Genomic DNA, 20,243 nt, shown 5'->3' on the forward strand with positions numbered 1-20,243 from the left:
CAAGGATTAGGCAGAGGTCTCTAGGACCTAAACGTGGCCCCAGATGTGGACAGCCAGGGCACTAAGTCATCAGTCCTACAATTATATAGAAATGAATTCTGCAAATACTAGAATGAGCAGAAAATCTAATCTCTTCTAGAGCCTACAAAATGGAAAGCATCCGTGTGAACACCTTGATTTTAGCCCTGTGAGATCTGTATCAGTCTTCATACCTAGAGAACTGTAAAATAATAAATTCATGTTGTTTTAAGCCACTAAATCTGTGGTTACTGGAACATGGATAATAAATGCAAATTCTTGTCCAGTTCTGAGCTGTAATGGGTCTTCAACATTGAAGTATTTTCTTTTAATCTGAGGATAATGCTCTTTACTGTCCTTAGATCGGGGAATACTAATTGTTTTCTTTCATCTTATTCATTTATATGTTCAATCTTATATATATAAATATAGCAGTCTCATACTGCTGTTAGAAGAGTTTGCAGACATTTCTACCACATTCTTGAAAAATTCTTCTCATGACACACTGAAATCATTTTCAAGAAAGGTTTAATTTCAGATGCAGTGCAAAACATATATCCTAGTTATCAGTGGTTTTTCCTTTAGTTTTACATATACTCTGTACATGTGAACAGTTAATTTGCATCTTTTAACAAAAGAAAGATACAAGTTTTGTGGCAAAGCCACATCAATTAGAGAAGGATCTCAAATAATAATGATAAATTTGTTATGCACACAACTGATATGTACTGTTTTGAGAAAACATCTTAGAGCTGGAGAAGTAGGAGATTGATGCCAGAAAGTGTAAAATGTAAGTGACTTGCATGAGTTTATCTGGTTTGGTATGGTAGACCCAAAACCAGAATTCCGCTATTAGGTTTTGCAGCCCAAATCCACTAAGTGTTTCGTTTAAAAAAAGTTTTTTCAATGTTTATTTATTTTTGAGAGACAGAGCATGAGGAGGGGATGGGCAGAGAGAACGAGACACAGAATCTGAAGCAGGCTCCAGGCTCTGAGCTTTCAGCACAGAACCCAACGCGGGATGCGAACCCATGAACCCGTGAGATCATGAGCTAAGCTGAAGTTGGACACTTAACTGACTGAGCTACACAGGCGCTCCTAAGTATTTCATTTTTTAAAAGAGGGGGTAGAGGATATATATATATAACACGTATGTATGTATATATATATATATATGTATATGTGTATATGTAAAATTATATATGTACCATATACATATGTGTATACATGTGTATATGTATGTATAATTAATATATGTGTTATAAATATTATGTAATATAATTATGTATGTATATACATACATGAAATTTAAACTAGATCTCATAAACTCAGTAGTTTAATGAAAGAGAAATATATTAAACTCTTGGGTTTATAGGATACAGTTTAAACCTAAAGTATAATGTATAAGGTAAAATATAGTAGTATGTTTATTTGTGGTTCAGAGTTTTTTTTCTTTAATCAGGGCATATAATTTTAGCATGCTGAGATTGATAACTGTTAATAATTGTTTTTTTTAAGCATTCTTTTTTTTAATGTTTTATTTATTTCTGAGAGAGAGAGAGAGACAGCATGAGCAGGGGAGGGTCAGAGAGAGAAGGAGACACAGAATCTGAAACAGGCTCCAGGCTCTGAACTGTCAGCACAGAGCCCGACGTGGGGCTTGAACCCACGAACCCTGAGATCATGACCTGAGCTGAAGTCGGAGGCATACCGACTGAGCCACCCAGGCGCCCCCAATTGTTAATAATTGTTAAGGTAAGTAGATAAAGTGTGTAGTCATTATACAATTTTCTCACATTTGTGTATGTTTGAAAATTTCCATAATTAAAAAAAAAGGAACATGCTGTAGTTCATGAGGTTAAACTGTCAGAAGCAAAGCAAATTCCATGGAGCTTGAAAATTTGAAATTGTCAAAAGGATTTTAAACTTTGTTTGATGTTGTCATATCATGTTCTTTGATATCATTTAAAAAAATTTTTTGTGGGTGTGTGTTCTGCATGTCACTTAATCAAAGGCATAATGTCAAGAGATCTTTTCTATAAAAACAGTAAAATTCTGGTAATTTACATTAGGTGATGGAGAAGGAACATGTAATTAATTAAAATAAGGGAAAGCAAGGGCAAAAATCAATCCATTATGTAAGATATATGAGGTCTAGATAATTGCAGATATACACAGGTACAGTTAATTAAATGCTGTCCTCTCCTTTGTGTTTCTTTTAAAAAACTATGAAAACCTTGAGAAAATTGATGAATTTTATTTTTGCACTTAGAAAAGTCTTTAATAGGGGAGTCTGCGTGGCACAGACTCCCCTATTAGTTGAGCATCTGACTTTGGCTCAGGTCATGATCTCACCGTTCGTGGGTTTTTGAGCCCTGTGTTGGACTCTGTGCTAACAGCTCAGAGCCTGGAGGCTGCTTTGGATTCTGCGTCTTCCTCTGTCTCTGCCCCTCCCTCTCATTCTGCCCCTTTCCCACTTGCACTCTGTCAAAAATAAATAATAAACATTTTAAAAAGTCTTTAAAAAATAAATAAAATTAAAAAGTCTTTCATAGCCCTCAACAAGTACAAAAAGAACAAGATCATTTCATGCATATTTTCAGACCACAGCGCTATGAAACTTGAAATCAGTCACAAGACAAAATTTGCAACCACAATACATGAAGCTTAAAGAACATCTTACTAAAGAATTTACGGGTTAAGCAGGAAATTAAAGAAAAAAATTTAAAAAGATACATGGAAGCAAATTACAATGAAAATACAGCAGTCTAAAATCTTTGGGAATCGGCAAAGTCAGTCCTAAGAGGAAAGTACATTGTAATACAGACTTACTCCAAGAAGCAATAAAAGTCTCAAATACACAACCTAACTTTACAGCCATAGGAGCTAGAAATGGAACCAAAAATAAAGCCTAAAGCCAGCAGAAGGAAAATAATGATTAGAGCAATAATAAATGATATAGAAACAAAACAAACAAAGGCAGATCAACAAAACTAAGAGCTGGTCCTTTGAAAGAATTAATAAAATTGATAAACCTCCAGCCAGACATCAAAAAGAAAAGAGAAAGGACCAAATCAATAAAATCATAAGTGAAAGAGGGGAGATGACAACCAACACCACAGAAATACAAATAAAATTCACGTAATATAAAAAATTATATGCCAACAAACAGGAAATCTGGAAGAAATGGACAAATTTTTAGAAACATACAAACTACCAAAACTGAGGGGCATCTGGGTGGCTCAGTCGGTTAAGCGTCCGGCTTTGGCTCAGGTCATGATCTCGTGGTTCATGAATTCGAGCCCCACGTTGGGCTCTGTGCAGACAGCTAGCTCAGAGCCTGGAGCCTGTTTCAGATTCTGTATCTCCCTCTCTCTGATCCTCCCCTGCTAACACTGTCTCTCTCTCTCTCGCTCTCAGATATAAATAAAACATTAAAAAATTTTTTTAAAAACCTACCAAAAATGAAACAGGAAGAAACAGAAAACTTGAACAGGCCTATAAGCGGCAAAGAAATTGAATCAGAAATCTGAAATCTCCCAACAAACAAAAGTCCAAGGACAGATGGCTTCCAAGGGGAATTCTGTCAGACATTTAAAGAAGAGTTAATACCTATTCTTCTCAAACCATTCCAAAACAGAAATACAAGGAAAACTTCCAAACTCATTCTATGACACTCATGTTACCTTGATTTCAAAATCGGACAAAGACCCCATTAAAAAGGAGAATTACAGGCCAATATCCCAATGAACATGGGTGCAAAAACTCTCAACAAGATACTAGCAAATCAAATCCCACAGTACATTAAAGGAAATATCCACCATGGTCCTGGGCTGCAGGGTTTGTTCAATATTTGCAAATTGATCAACATGATACATACATTAATAAAAGAAAGGATAAGAACTATATGATCCTCTCAATAGAAGCAGAAAAAGTATTTGACAAAATACAGCATTCATTCTTGATAAAAAAAAAACCCTCAATAAAGTAGGGATAGATGGATGTCTCAACACCATAAAGTTCACATATGAAAGACCCACAGCTAACATCATCCTCAGTGGGGAAAAACTGAGAGCTTTTCCTCTATGGTCAGGAACAAGACAAGGATGTCCACCCTTACCATTACTATTTAACATAGTATTGGAAATCTTAGCCTCTGCAATCAGACAACACAAAGAAATAAAAGGCATCCATATCAGCAAGGAAGAAGTCAAACTTTCACTATTTGCAGATGACATGATACACTGCAGAAAATTCAAAAGACTTCACCAAAAAATGGCTGGAACTGATACATGAATTCAGCAAAGTCTCAGGATATAAAATCCATGTACAGAAATCTTTTGCATGTCTATACACTTGTAATAAAAGAAAGAGGAATCAAGGACTCAATCCCATTTACAATTGCAACAAAAACCATAAGATACTTAGGAATAAACCTTACCAAAGAGGTAAAAGATCTGTACTCTGAAAGTATAGAAAACTTTATGAAGGTAGTTGAAGAGGACACAAAGAAATGGGAAAACATTCTATGCTCATGGAATTGTTAAAATATCTATACCACCCAAACAATGTACATATTTAATGCAATCCCTATCAAAATGACACCAGCACTTTTCACAGTGTTATAATAAACCATCCGTAAGGTTGTATGGAACCACATAAAACTCTGGGTTGCCAAAGCAATCCTGAAAAAGAAAAGCAAAGCTGGAGGCATCACGATTCCAGACTTCAAGCTATACTACAAGCTATAGTCATCAAAGATAGTATGGTGCTTGCATAAAAACAGACAGATAGATCAATAGAACATAATAGAAAACCCAGAAATGGGTTTCCAACTAATCTTTGGTACAAGAAGAAAAAATATCCTATTGAAAAAAGACAATCTCTTCAAAAAATGATGTTGGGAAAACTGGACAGCAACATGCAGAAGATTGAAACTGGACCACTTTCTTACACCATGCATAAAAATAAATTCAAAGTGGATGAAAGACCTAAATGTGAGATAGGAAACCACCAAACTCCTAGAGGAGAATATAGGCAGCAACTCTTCTGATCTCTACCAGAGCCCTGTCTTACTAGACATGTCACCAGAGACAAGGGAAACAAAAGTAAACATGCTCTATTGGAATTTCATTAAGATAAAACCTTCTGTAGAGAAAAGAAATCAATCAACAAAACTAAAAGGCAGCCTATGGAATGGGAGAAGATATTTGCAAGTGACATATCTGATAAAGGGTTAATATCCAAAATATATAAAGTACTTACCACATTGAACACCCAAAAACCAAATCATCTCGTTAAGAAATGGGCAGAAGACATAAGTAGACATCTTCTAAAGAAGATAACCAGATTGCTAACAGACACATAAAAAGATGCTCAACATCACTTATCATCAGGGAAATTTAAATCAAAACCACGATGAGATATCACTTCACATCTGTCCGAGTGGCTAAAATAACAACACAAGAAACAACTGATATTGGTGAGAATGTGGAAGAAAAGAAACTTCCTTACACTGTTGGTGGGAATGCAAACTGGTGCAACACTCTGGAAAACAATATGCAGGTTCCTTAAAAAGTTAAAAACAGAACTACGCTATAATCCAATCCAGCAATTGGCACCACTAGGTATTGACCCAAAGGATACAAAAATACAGATTTGAAAGGTTGCATGCACTAGATGTTTATAGCAGCACTATCAACAATAGCCAAACTATGGAGAGAGCCAAATGTCCATCAACTGATGAATCGATAAAGCAGGTGTGGGGTGTGTGTGTTGTTTGTGTGTGTATGTATACACATATACAATGGAACATTACTCAACCATCAAAAAGAACGAAATGTTGACGTTTGCAAAACATGGACGGAGCTAGAGGGTATTTTGCCCAGCGAAATAAATCAGTCAGAAAAAGAGAAACATCCTATGATTTTACTCATATGTGGAATTTAAGAAACAAAACAGATCAACATATGGGAGGGGCAAAAAAAGAAAAGATAAAAGAGAAAGGGAAACAAATCATGAGAGACTCTTAAAGATAGAAAACAACCTGAGGGTTGATGGAAGGAGGTGGAAGGGGGATTAGTTAGATGGGTAATGGGTATTAGGAGGCACTTGTTGTTGTATGTTAAGTGATGAATCAGTAAATTCTGTTCCTGAAACCAGTATTGCACTGTTAACTAACTATAATTTAAATAAAAAGTTGAAAAGAATAAAAAAGTCTTTAATATTCATTAAGATTATAAGTTTAGGGGTGCCTGGGTGGCTCAGTTGGTTAAGCATTGGAATCTTGATCTCAGCTTAGGTCTGGATCTCCAGGTCATGAGTTCATGCCCCATGTTGGGCTCCATGCTGGGTGTGGATTCTACTTTAAAAAAATTATAAATTTAAGGGTAGTTAAATTACACTTTTGTAAATTTAAGGGAGATTAATGGAATAATGGAAGAGTACATTGCAACTGCAATTTAATGGCATCATTATTAATGGTCTGTTTTTCTTCAACTAGATGTATCTTGGGTAGCAGATCATTGCGCAGGTATGATTTTTGCATTTGCTATCAAGTGAATGAGGAGAACCAACTAAAACAGGTCCTGTCTTTTGGTGATTTTTTAACATTGTGTTCTAGCTTATTGCACTCCAAGAGTCAAGCAGAATTTTTCATCTCATCCTCCTATCTGTCAACTTTTAGTCTTTTTAAAATGAAGCCCCAGTTAAAAGAAAGAAGGAAAGAAAGAGAGAGAGAGAGAGAAAGAGAGAAAGAGAGAAAGAAAGAAAGAAAGAAAGAAAGAAAGAAAGAAAGAAAGAAAGAAAGAGAAAGAAAGAAAGAAAGAAAGAAAGAAAGAAAGAAAGAAAGAAAGAAAGAAAGAAAGAAAGAAAGAGAAAGAAAGAAACCTCAGTGGTAATTTTATTTTAACTAGAATGAGAGACAAGCAGTTTTGAGTTACAATTTTATCTCCCCCCACCCCTGACCCCCACCCCCCATGAAAGAATAATGATCCTGTAAAGTGCCTGTGTTTTGCCACATATCCCTGACAAAAATTCTGGACTTTATATCTGCCACTAATGGGAATTGATGATTATCTCTCTTCCTAGCCATAAGGTCCAATGCCATTTTCCTATATAGATCTGTCATGGGAGAGGTTTTGACCTATACTTTTATTTCAGAGACATATTTTTAAAATCCAGTAACAATAATTAGAATCATGTCTTCTCTTGAAAGGTCCTATCACAATATAGTGGGTTTCAGAATAAAATTCTTCTTGATCTATGGAACAAAAAGGTAGTTCTTAATGACCTTCTGATTTGGTCTTTCCTCAAACTCCTGGAATTATAGCTGTGTCGTTTATTTTGACGTGTAAATAAGACAAGACCTGGCCTTTCAATGATATTTTTTCTTATTTTAGGCCAAGTTCTCTAATAATTTACTCTTTAAATGAAATGAAAAGTAACCATATTTACACATTATATTTCATACCACTACCAGATCACTTAAAATATATATGGAAGATTTTGTTGAAAGCTTCAGTATTTTATAATATTAACAATATTTCACTCTTTTAGGAAGAGGCTACCTAGGAATGTGTCTTTCAGGTGATTTCCTTTTGTAGGCTCATGTTTGTCAAAAAAGATGATCTTCTGTGTCCCAAGTTATATGAGTACATTTACTCTTCAGTTCAAAACAGTAGCAACTCGTTATTCACTACTTAAAATCCCTTATTGGCTCTTAATTTGTCCATTGACTGTATCCTTGACTGGGTCCTTTTTTGTTTTCCTTTATTTAGTAGGCCTTCAATTCTGATATCTTTGTTACACTTTTTTAAAATCTATCTTTCCTTTTTAATTCCAAAGTCTTTCTTGTCTCTTGTTAGTTTCCCCAGGAGCAGGATTTAGAGCTACTTAGGACTAAATGTCTCCCTCCACATGAAGCTTCAGGACACAGATAAAAGCAGTAGTCAGAGGAAAGCATGAGAATTTGTTAGCCAAAGAGGTCCATCTTAGAAATCATTTTTGCTTGAGAGGTTGTTGAGAGGAGTAAATTTAGTAATATACACAAAAATTCTGGCACAGTGTTGGTGTTCAAAAACTATAATTTCCTATCTATCTCTGGTCACCATTTATTCTGAGCCATTTTATTATTTTATTTTTGGTTTTAATTAGCAAGTAAAGTATTTAGCAGAATACCCGTAATATGCTATCATGCAACAATATTAGTCATTATTAAAATTATTACCCTTATATTTCCACCTCAACTTTTCCTTACCCCATTTCTCATGAAGTTCTTTATGCACTAAATAGCAAATATATTTATTGTTCACCTCTAAATAAATGCTGAAAAGAGTCTTGTCTAGGAACTGGCCTGTTTGATTTAATTCTCAAGAGACTAAGTACCTAAAGTTGAAATGAGGGGGGGGAAAAGGGTAAGTTGGAGCAAAACCACAGCATTAAATAACAAGGGAAAGTTGGAAAGGAAGAAAATGAAGCTATATTTGTCTTATTTGGATAGTATTTAAGAAATACAATTTTTCAAAAGCAAATGCACACAATAATGAATTGTTAAGATATTGATAATTTTAGACTCATTATTTGGCCTTTTGACTCATCCAATGTGTTAATACTGCATACTGGTGTTTGACCAATTTAACAGTAATTGAATGTAACATGATGCATGAAATATGCTATGTGATTACCATCAAGATATGATTTTATTTCATGAATGATGAAGTTTTTGAAATGGGAACTTCACATTTCACCTTGAGATAAAATGTGTGGTCATGTTTCACTACAGGTTGCTAGATGTATAGTTCAAAAACATTTTACAGTAAAGGAATAAATCATGGCCACTTGTGTGTTCATTAAATTATATGTATTTAACATATGGGTACTTTCTTTGAAAATATGTCTTTGATATCAGTATATTCTTGAATAGCTGGTCTAAGCAATACGAGTTATAATAAATTTTTATATCTTCTTATCAGTGCTATCCATTACCTTCTCTAATTTTTTTTTCTATATGAGCTGTTGTCACAGAAAGGCTTTCAGCATTTGATTCCAGTCTACTATAAAATCCTCTCCTTACCAGCAATGTTTTATTAAAAATGGAAAGCAGATATACAAAGTGCCTTATTGACCCTTCTACATGTTCTTAATATTCATTCAGTTTACTGTATGAATGCTATGTGAGTGCTCTCACCTGGAGGGATCTCATTCTCTCCAAGGGCTATAATTACAAATTTGCAACTTTTTTCAAAGACTTCTGGATCTATGCTACCAACATAGGTCTTTTAACTGAATTCCATGTTTGCATTCTAAACTGCCTACTGTCCCCTGCTATAGACATTTAAACAACAATTATGAAGAGCTGAACTCATTAATTTTCCTCCACACAAATCTTAATGAAAGGCATTACTACACATACAAGTTGCTTATTTTCTGTAAAAACAAAAAACAAACCAAAAAACCCCAAAAAGCCCAAACTGGATATCAGCCAAATGCTTCCCTCTCCATCAACAGACCCTGCATCCAGTCAGTCACTGTATTTTCTCAATTCTACCTCCTTTACTGAATCCAGTTTGTTCTCTTCATCTCTGTAGCCCTCCCACCTTCTAGGCCATCAGCATCGTTTATGCAGTTTATGGCAGCAGCATCCTATTTTGTTAGCCTGCTTCTTGCATAGATGCGGATGCATACACAGAGTTACTTGTATGTCGCTCCTGTGCCAAAACCGTTGTGAATGGCTCCTCCCTGCCCTAAACTTAAAGTTTAATCTCCTTAACCTGGTTCACATCTTCCTCTAAGATCTTGTTCCCCCAACTGTTTACTCCAGCCTCATCTCTCAGTTCTTCCTCCCAGCATTCCCTGCTGCAGTTCCCCTGAACCACTTCCAGTTTCTGGAATGGATTATTGACTATCCTGCTTCTGAGACTTTGCCCTGCCATTTTCTGTGCCCAAGACACTTCTTTCCTTAGTCCATCTTTGTTATTCACCCTTTGTGTTGGTTAGGGTTCTCTACAGAGAAACAGAATCAATAGGATACATATGGTGTAAACTAAAGTCTGAGTCCAAATCCAAAAGCAAGAGAAAATGAATGTGCAGCTCAAAGGCAGGCAGGAAGAGTGAATGAATTCTCCTTTACTCTGCTTGTTTGTTCTATTCGGGGCTTCAGTGGATTAGGTGAGGCCCACTCACATTAGGAAGAGCACATGGGCTCATTCAGCTTACCAACTCAAATGTTAATTGAATTGGTACATCCAGAAGTACCTTCACAGGCACACCCAGAATAACTTTTAAATATCTGAGCACGCTATGGCCCAGTCAAGTTGACAAGCAGAATTAATCATCACACCCTTCTGGTCTCATTCTAGGTACCCTTTTCTCCAGAAAAATTCCACCTCCCCCCCAACCCCTCCAATCCTGATGAGTTTGCATTCTTACTCTCTTATCTGCTTTCATAACACACTATCTTCCTCCCTTGTGGCCCCTACCACACTCTGTCATCATTACCTGCTTACTTATGTCCCATATAAGACTCCTAATCTTGCTCATCTTTACCTCTGTAATTCCTACTTTAGGAGTTAGGAATTACACTTTGGTACTTAGGAGGTGTTTGATGAATATTCATGGAATACATGAGCTATTCGATTAACCTTTAACTTGAATTCTTACTAAGATTAAAACAATATAATTATTTTAGCTTGGTCACTTATATAAAACTAACATTTACTCCTGACCAATTATGGCTGAATATATATGTAATGACATTCAACATTTTGGTTTCATTAACTTCCTCTGGGATTTATACACTGAATCCCAGTCTGTGGTTTAGATATTTTATGCTGATTAAAACTGTGGCTACCTTGTTAGAATTCTCTTTGTTGCTCACCACCAGGGAAAAGGGCATTCAACTTAGCTGTTTCGAATTAGAAAGTAGCATAGGAAAGGAGCAGAAACTTTGGAATAAAACAAAGTCCAGGTTAGACTATTGCTGGTTGCCTTTATTCTGTCTTAATTATTGGGTACTGTATACTGAGCATCTAGAAAAGTACATGGCCCAAAAATAGGTTCTAAAAATTGCTAGATGAGTCAACTTTGATAAAGTTACAAAAATTACTTTAGTCACAGTGTTGTCAGGTAAACTAGGGCGATGCCAGGTCCTGGGGCCCCAACCCAGCCCTTCTGAGAGTGGTCGCCGAAGGTTTTTGGTCTTGTCACAAGAAAGAATTCAAGGACAGACACACAGCATAGCAGATGAGCAACACAAATGGGGAAAGTTTATTAAAGCAAAAGTACACTCTCAAGATAGGAGAGTTGCAGAGCTTAACAGAGAAAGAGAGGAGAGAGAGAGGGAGTGAGAGAGAGAAAGAGAGAGAGAGAGGTAGAGATAGAGGTAGAGGTAGAGGTAGGGCTGCATGCCCTGGGGGTTGGGTTTTTATCTTTCATTGACAGTTGTTAAGGAAGTAACGAAGAGGCAGAATATTTATTGCCTGGGCTGGGGATGCAGAATTTCACACTTTTTGTTTTTATTTTTATTTTTTTAAAATTGATTTATTTAAATTCTAGTTAGTTAACATACTGTGTAATATTGGTTTCAGGAGTAGAACCCAGTGATTCATCACTTACATATAACACTCAATGTTCATCCCAAGTGCTCTCCTTAGTGCCCATCACCTCTTTAGCCCATCCCCTGACTCTCCTCCGCCTATCAACTCTCAGTTTGTTCTCTGTATTTAAGAGTCTCTTATGGTTTGCCTCCCTCTGTTTTTATCTTATTTTTCCCCCTTCCCCTTGTTCATATGTTGTGTTTCTTAAATTCCACATATGAGTGAAATCATATGATATTTATCTGCCTCTGAAAGACTTACATCACTTAGCATAATACACTCTAGTTCCATCCACATTGTTGCAAATGGCTTTGTCGGGGTTTCCTGTCATGGCGCCTGCAATCTTGGCCTGTCTGGTTGGATCCTGCTTCTTGTGGAGTGCCGCCAGGACGGGCCTCTGATTTACCCAGTAGCTCACCATGACTTCCTCTTTGCTGGCCTCCAAATATCCTGTTAGAACCTAGCTAACAGCCTACTCTAACAATAGGCTTCTAATTTAGTGAGTGGTAGTAATTGTATTTGCTTCAGAAAGATTTTTAAGACTATAACTCAATTGATGTACTCAAACTGATTACAGAGTAGATGCAAAATGAAAGTCTCTTGTATTTCTTATTTACATAGCATCAGAAGATGTGCAAATATGTTTATAAGTGCAAAATATTTATTCATTCCTGCATTCCCCAATCACACACTTTTTCCCTTTATTTTTAAACACTTAATATGCACCAGACATTATCTTAAGTGTTTTGTATACATCATTTCATTTCATTTTGATAAAGTATTGGTCTTCTAAATTGACAAGGAAAATCTCATTTCATAGAGATTGAACAACTTGCCCAAGTTTATACAGCTGTGGGGTTGCAGAGATTACACCGGCATCTGGGTTTATCTGATACCAAAATTCCGTGGTCATAACTATTTGGTTTTAAAGCAAAATAAATTCTGCAGGGTATGTGGGTGGCTCAGTCGGTTGAGTGTCCAGATCTTGATTTTGCCTCATGTCATGGCTCTAGGGTGTGGGAAGCAGCCAAGCTCTGCCTTCCATGCTGAGCTTGGAGCCTGCTTGGGACTCTCTTTCTCTCCCTCTGCCCCTCTCTGTAGCTTGCATACTCTCTCTCTAAAATAAAAATAAAATAAAATAAAATAAAATAAAATAAAATGACAAAATAAAATAAAATAAAATAAATAAAATAAAACAAAACAAAGTCTGAATCTACTAAAAGTTAATTTTTTTCCCTTCTTGTCCTACAGGATCAGCGTTCCACTGTTCTGTGCTATTTATATTTGCATATGGACAGAGGGTATAATGTTTAGGAGAGGATGGTAGAGACAATTTAAAGGCTTTTCTACCATGGCATGCAAAGATGCTTGCTCCAACTTGCTCTTGGTTCTTTCTCATTTATATTGACCTCCTCCGCCTCCCACAAGTGGGCATTTATACTGGGCATGGCCATGACAGCTGCAGAAGTCCTCCCTGGACAGACTTTGGTCAGACTGTACTGGAGAATTTATAATGGGAATATTGTTTGTCTTTCCTTCATCTTTTAGGTCAGAAAAGCCCCAGCTGTCTACATCCAGGTAAAAGAAAAAAGCAAAGATGACATTTACCTTACGTCTCTATACTTCTCCCTCCCCATTATTCAGCCTAATATATAAACTGACTCTCTAAGTTAACTTTCACTCCTTAATCCCAATAACAGATGCTGTACTTCCATCTATATTTTGGAACCTGTCTCTTTTCAGATTTAGTTCCACAATAGTCATTCTCCTAATGCATCACTGGTGTTTTTTCCTTCATTCTTATTATTGCCCTTGTTCTTCCTCTCTAGTTTCAAGAATATTCTTTTTTCTTTCTATTATAAAAATAACAACTAACATCCTATCATCATTCTGATTTTTTAAGTTATATATTTTTTCCAATATGATGCAAAACCCTTAGAACATAAGGTTATCTTGATTTTTCTCCTATCATCTTCCAAATTCAACAATTTAAAGTTTGTTAATAGAACCCTACTAAGAGATTTCATTGGGTTAAAAACCATCAGTTGAATTACATTTACAACTTTATAAGTTAATTGAATGATACAAACTGATTTCATTTTTTTAAAGTTTATCTTAAGAGAGAGAAAGAGGAGAGACCATGCGAATGGGGGAGGGGCAGAGAGAGAGGAAGAGAGAGAGAGAGAATCCCAAGGAGGCTTTGCATTGTCAGATCAGAGCCTGAAGCTGGGCTCGAATGCCCAAATCATGAGATCATGACCTGAGCCAAAACTGAGAGTTGGATGCTTAGCCAACTGAGCCACCAGGGCACCTAAATTTCAATGATTTTAAACTGATACTTTATATATTCAAACAAGCACTTATAATGATACAATATATACAAAATATAATACAGTTGTGTATATATATATATATTTTTTTAATTTAATATTTATTTTTGAGAGAAAGAGAGTGCAAGCAGGGGAGGGACAGAGAGAGAGAGGGGCAGAAGCAGGGTCTGCATTGAGACCAGCAAATCCCGATGTGGGGCCTGAACTCAGGAACCTCAAGATCATGACAGGAGCCAAAGTCAGATGCTCAATTGACTGAGCCACCCTGATGGCCCTGAACTGTATTATATTTTATCCTGAGAGAATCAAAATTTTTCTGTGAAATTAGTAGAGGTCATCCTTCAATATTGCATTATTAGCCCATTTACTAATAAGTTTGTTTTTACACTCAGGATTCAAAAAATTGATTTTTATAATAAATGTATTTATAATGGGAAGATACTCTTAATGATAAATGTTGACAATTAAAAAATTTAAATATGTGAGCACTCAGTTTTTTTCTTAATTACTGTACATATACAAACACACACACAGATTTCTTTTTGCCGACGTCAACTCATAAAATTTAATAGTTTCACCAATGTGATGAAATTATTCTAGTTATAATTACTTTGAATTTTTTGGAAGAACTTTGAACACTTGATTCCTAGTGGAAATAATCATTTTAAAGATTAGAGTGTTGTCAGAGTTCAGCTAAGCATTTGATTATTTTTGTAGCCTCAAGAAGTGGCAAAATTGTACTTATTAAAATGTCACTGTTTGCAAAAACTTTTAGTTTCTCTCTTCTTTGTCTTTTTATCCTTCATTTGTGAGTGTTTACATAAAAACTCCAGTAAGCGTATTTTTGGAAGTATAACTTTTTAACAGATGCAATCATTAATTTTATTGTTCCATATTTATGTTAGAGATTAATATGTTTGCCTGAATTCTTGGCAGAAAGCATCCCTTTGTTTAACTTTATGATATTTGTTTTAAGCACTGGAGAAGTCTGTCATTGACAATGTCAGTGATCTTATTTTTCAGAATTTATGACATTGAAATTTTGAAAAAATAAGCACACATATAAATTGAATGATAATTGTAGAAACTGAGGCTTCAATTACAAGAGTTATGCAGTGTATTTTTTATTCTTAAGTTTACTAGATGAGAATATTCAAGCCATTATTCTGTTTTCTTCACAGTTGATTGGTATTTTAAAAATTCTTTGCCATGTTTATTCCAATTCTTTAATTCCTTTAATAAGAAAATCAGCCTAAATTGTTGAAGGTTAAAATTAAACTCCACTTCAATATTGTTTACCTAGGAACACTACGAGTTTCTAAGTGTTTAATTAACTCAGTTGTATAAGGGTTAACGGTCAGAAATATATCCAGGTCATCTAAGTCATACAATTTTCAGATGGTTGCTAGGCAACAGATATCAGGTTTGGCTGATGCATGTTTCTAGCAAAGCTTATAGTGTGAAAAGAAGAACAAATTATATGACACCTGCATTTTTGTCATTATGCTTTTTGAAAATAAAGTTGTATTCAGAGACGGGGAAAAGCCTTGACATTTATTATGCACATCGTCATTTTTCTAAATGCCAGAACTGTATCTTTTGATAGTTAAGTGATAAGGGACAATAAATTAAAATGACAGCTGACATTTTATTTCTTATGTGGTTTTAGATACGGGTCTTTCACCTAATCTTGTTTTTGAATGTTGTCATCTTGTTAATTAATTTTCTAAATTCATTATGATTGGAAAGAAGCTGCAAATCAAAATTAATTGAAATATAATTAATTTAAAATATACACATTTTAAAGCCACTGAGGACAAGAAATGAAAATGACTTATGCTGCATGATTCTAGCACAACACCAATTATGTCACCAGTGATGGAAATGATGCTGAGAGACCACATTTTAGAAATTTAGGGTGAAAGTCTAATTCATTGCAAATGACTTTAAAAAAAAAGTTTTTGTAATATTTTATTTATTTCTGAGAGAGAGAGAGAGAGAGACAGTGTGAACAGGGGAGGGTCAGAGAGAGAGGGAGACACAGAATCCGAAACAGGCCCCAGGCTCCGAGCTGGCTGTCAGCACAGAGCCCAACGCGAGGCTCAAACCCACGAACTGTGTGATTATGACCTGAGCCAAACGAAGTCGGATGCTCAACCGACTAAGCCACCCAGGCGCCCTGCAAATGACTTTTTAAAACTACTATTTAGTACTATATATTACTTGATTAATTTTTATTTTGTTATATATAATACTGGAACATTAAATATGATAATAAATATGAGGTATCCAGCATAATGCTTATCTCCTACTTATAAATTCCAACGATGTTAGTTCCTCTCTCTCTCTCTCTTTTTACTCTCCTCTTAATAATTGACATATAAGGTGAGAATTTTGGTTTTGGTTAAAGGTGGTTCATTACAAATAGACCCAAGAGGAAACAACCAAAATTATCTATTAGATGTCCAGGAAACAAAAATATATTATTTAATAATTTGTTTTCAAACATATTATATTTTTAAAGCATATATTTCAGAGATCTGATTTTTATTCCCCACATGAGGAGTTGTGCCAAAAATCATTAAAACAATTATTTTTGATTAGTTTAGTTTTTCATTGGGAAAATTTAATTCAAAGTTTAGCATAACAAATATTTTGGGTTTTTAATAATTGGATGCAATCTTTCACTAATTAAGAGATTTCCCAGTGAACTTTCAGTTGTTGGGGTGAAATAAAAAACATGGAAGAAATATATTTAAAATAAACATTTTTACAAAAGAGAATTTTGTCAAATTTCTATCTAGATTATGATTCTAGTGCCTCTCTCTGATTTTTACTATCAGCTAGCAGAACTTAGAGAACTTAATTAAAATAAAGTACATAAGGTAGATGAGTCAGGTGGGTTTATATAGTGACGATGATTTAACAAATCAACTAAAAAGTAGCACAATTTTTTTCTAATTTTAACCAAATTTTCTGTTTATATAACAAGAGTTCTGTATTCAGTTCACAGAGCAGATACCTGCTTAGTTATTATAGACTTAAAAATCTGAGCCCAGGATTTATTTTATCTCTTGGGAAAATCATCCAAAGAATATATCTTTATATTCTTCATGTATAAAGGATTTAAGACCCCACATGAATTTGCCAGTGATAAGTAACAGAAATAATAATAAAATAAAATTACTTTAAATTATGAAGCATCAAGTTATTTATAAATATGTCTAACATAAAGAAAATTGTGATTATGCTTCTTATGTATTCTCTGTGGAACAGCTTTAAAAATATGTAACCTTGTTCCAGAGCAAACTGCCTGCCTAACATATTCTAAAATAAAGAATATACTCAGATAAATATTGTTACCAGGGTTTAAAAATGTTTCAACATGTTATGAAATAAGCACATTTAGAAAATCAGGGTTGTTACAAATTGAGGATTAGATTGCTCCAAAGGTGATGCTGCTTTCAAAGTTATGTCTCTTAAAACTATTACGCTCAATTTCCTTTTTATTTTTGACATCCAGAAACAGAGACATGTCTGCATGAAAAGTTTCACTTAAAAAGCAAGAAAAAAAATCTTTAAAGAATTAGTATAGATCCTTGATGCTTTAATATGAATTTCTGAGCATAGTTTGGTAGGTAGTATAGTTAATTCAGCTTTGTCCCTTTCTTCTAGCTGTCCCCCACATCGAGGGACATGTGAAATCAATGGCTCCAGTGTTATAGAAGAGAATCAAACTGTAACATCCCATCTCCCCTAAAATGCCAACCGCAATTATCGAAATTTTAATAATGAGACTTTTATTAGTATTGGAAATGCTTCTTGTCTTACAATTTCCATTGTTGTTAAATCCCTAAATGCTTTTTCTCAACCAACCAACCCACCCAGGCACCCCTGGTGGCTTTAATAGATAAGCTTTATAGAATTTCATGGATATTCTAAGAAATGTTATAGACTAGTTTTGAACTGAAGTGGTCAATCAAATCATGATATCCATTTCAATTATTTCATAAAGCATATTTTGGTGGGGACATTAATAGGATCTTCCTTCTGAGGCATACTTTATTTTCCATCAGCCTATGGACATAATCTAAAAACTGACAGCATACCTACATCAGATAGCAAACAGTCCCACTTATACAGAAGATTTCCAGACTTGACTTGGAATATTTGAATGCGAATTCTGGGATTACTGAATCTGGTCCAAACAGGTGGCCTGCTCAGCTGTGAATAAGACAACCGAAGAAAAGATGAATAAGATAAAAAAATTAAGAAACATTTCACGAAACTATTAGTTTGGCTTGCAGTGTACTCGAAATTAATTCAATTATATTATAATTACATTATAAAATAAGTATGAAATATGTTAGAAAAGCCTTTCTTAGGAGACCACAAGTCTCAGGATGCTTCTTACACTTAGAAAAGGAATTGCATCTGGGATTGGAGAAGGAAAAGAAATAGAGAAAAATGGGACAACATTTATCAAATGCCTGCCACTTGATAGACACTATTCTAGAAATATGTTATACCATTTAACCTTTATAACCCAGTAAGACTGGGAATGTCATCTACAACAGAAGATGAGGGAAAACAAGAAACTTTAAGGAGCTGTGTAAGACCTTGTTTTGGGGAGACTTTGTTTCTGCAAAACTTTTAAAACTGGTACCCAAGAGAGAAGGCATTAGAACACAGGTATGTCTGCCTGCCAGGCCCATGTTTATAGTGGTTGCTAAACCTGAAATTAACAGTGGTAGCAGCACCTGTAGCCAAAGGTCCATCATTATGTTTCTCATTTTATTTTTTTTATGTTTATTTATTTTTGAGAGAGACAGAGTGTGAGCAGGGGAGGGGCAGAGAGAGAGGGAGACACAGAATCCAAAGCAGGCTCCAGGCTTCGAGCTGTCAGCACAGAGCCTGATGCAGGGCTTGAACCCACGGACTACAAGATTGTGACCTGAGCCGAAGTCAGATGCTTAACTGACTGAGTCACCCAGGCACCCCTATGTTTCTCATTTTGTAGCTTCCTGATAGATGCTGAAAAAAGAAACCCTCAGTGATATAGGCTCAACTTTAGAAGATAATCGATTATTTGAAGTAGATTATGTTTTGACATATTATTTAATGAAGGTTAAATCTTCGCTTACTTTATTGCCTAAATCTTATGTAAGACAGATACTTCCATTGCAGATATACACATAACAGCCTGAATGTGTTCATTTTACTGAAGGAAACTAAATTTACTAAAACAAAACAAAACCCACAGAAAACAAATGCTGGTGTTATAAAAACATATTAATATTAGAAGAGTGGTTTACAAATTTGTACTTTCAAACTTATGTTTGGATGTGACTCACTATAGAAAAAATATACTTTCATATATTTCATATATACGTACACACACGCACACACACACATTTATAAAATAGTACTTTACCTTAACTGCAAGTAATGCATTATTTATTCCATCTGATCCCAATTCATGCCCTGACCAAACATTCCACCACTTTAAAATTACAGTGGTTATAGACACACTGAATTGATGTGTGAGCCATGATTTATAGTTTGGAAATTACTGATTGGAAGGTATCAGATAATGCTTCCATAGAATATAACTTTACACTGTAAACTTGGACTGAAAAAATAAGTGGAAGGTGGCTAACAAAAAGTAGGGGATGGGAGGCAGTGTACAATTGCGTTCTGCCCAGAGAAATCAGAAGGTGTAGATGCCCATACAGAATTGGAAAGGAGTTTGGTGAGTTCAGGAAATTTGAGAGAAGGGACAGTGAAGCTGGAATAGATTGGCCAAGTGGGAGGGTGATATGAGTGAATCTATATTTGGAGAAGAAAAACAAGAGGCTTTGGTGATGAATTGGTTTTGGAGAGGCAGTGAGGGAGAATGATGGGTTAACGACAAGAGCTATAATAATTCCTCACATTTTAGAATAGTTCCTGTGTCAGACATTTTTCTAAGCAATTTATGTTAAATTTGGCTTTCCAACATTTTTCTAAATGTAACAAACATTAAGAACTCTATTTTATGTTATCATGTATATGTATGTTTTTATGAAACAGCACCTCTCAGATTGCTGTTAACCCAGATTGCTGGGTTAATAGGTAAAGGCTAGTGGTATAAACTAAAATAAAGAATAATGGAGAAGTCTGTTTTTTGGAGAAGAAAAATTGGAGGAAGATGAGCTTGATTTTGCATTTGATCATGAACTTTAGATGTTTCTATGTGGATCTGAGCTCAGAAGAATTATCGTGACCTGAGCCAAAATCAGACACTTAACCGACTGAGCTA

The sequence above is a fragment of the Hyaena hyaena genome, unplaced genomic scaffold (genome assembly GCF_003009895.1).
Source record: "Hyaena hyaena isolate Hyena2069 unplaced genomic scaffold, ASM300989v1 scaffold_1308, whole genome shotgun sequence".
Taxonomy (NCBI): Eukaryota; Metazoa; Chordata; class Mammalia; order Carnivora; family Hyaenidae; genus Hyaena; species Hyaena hyaena.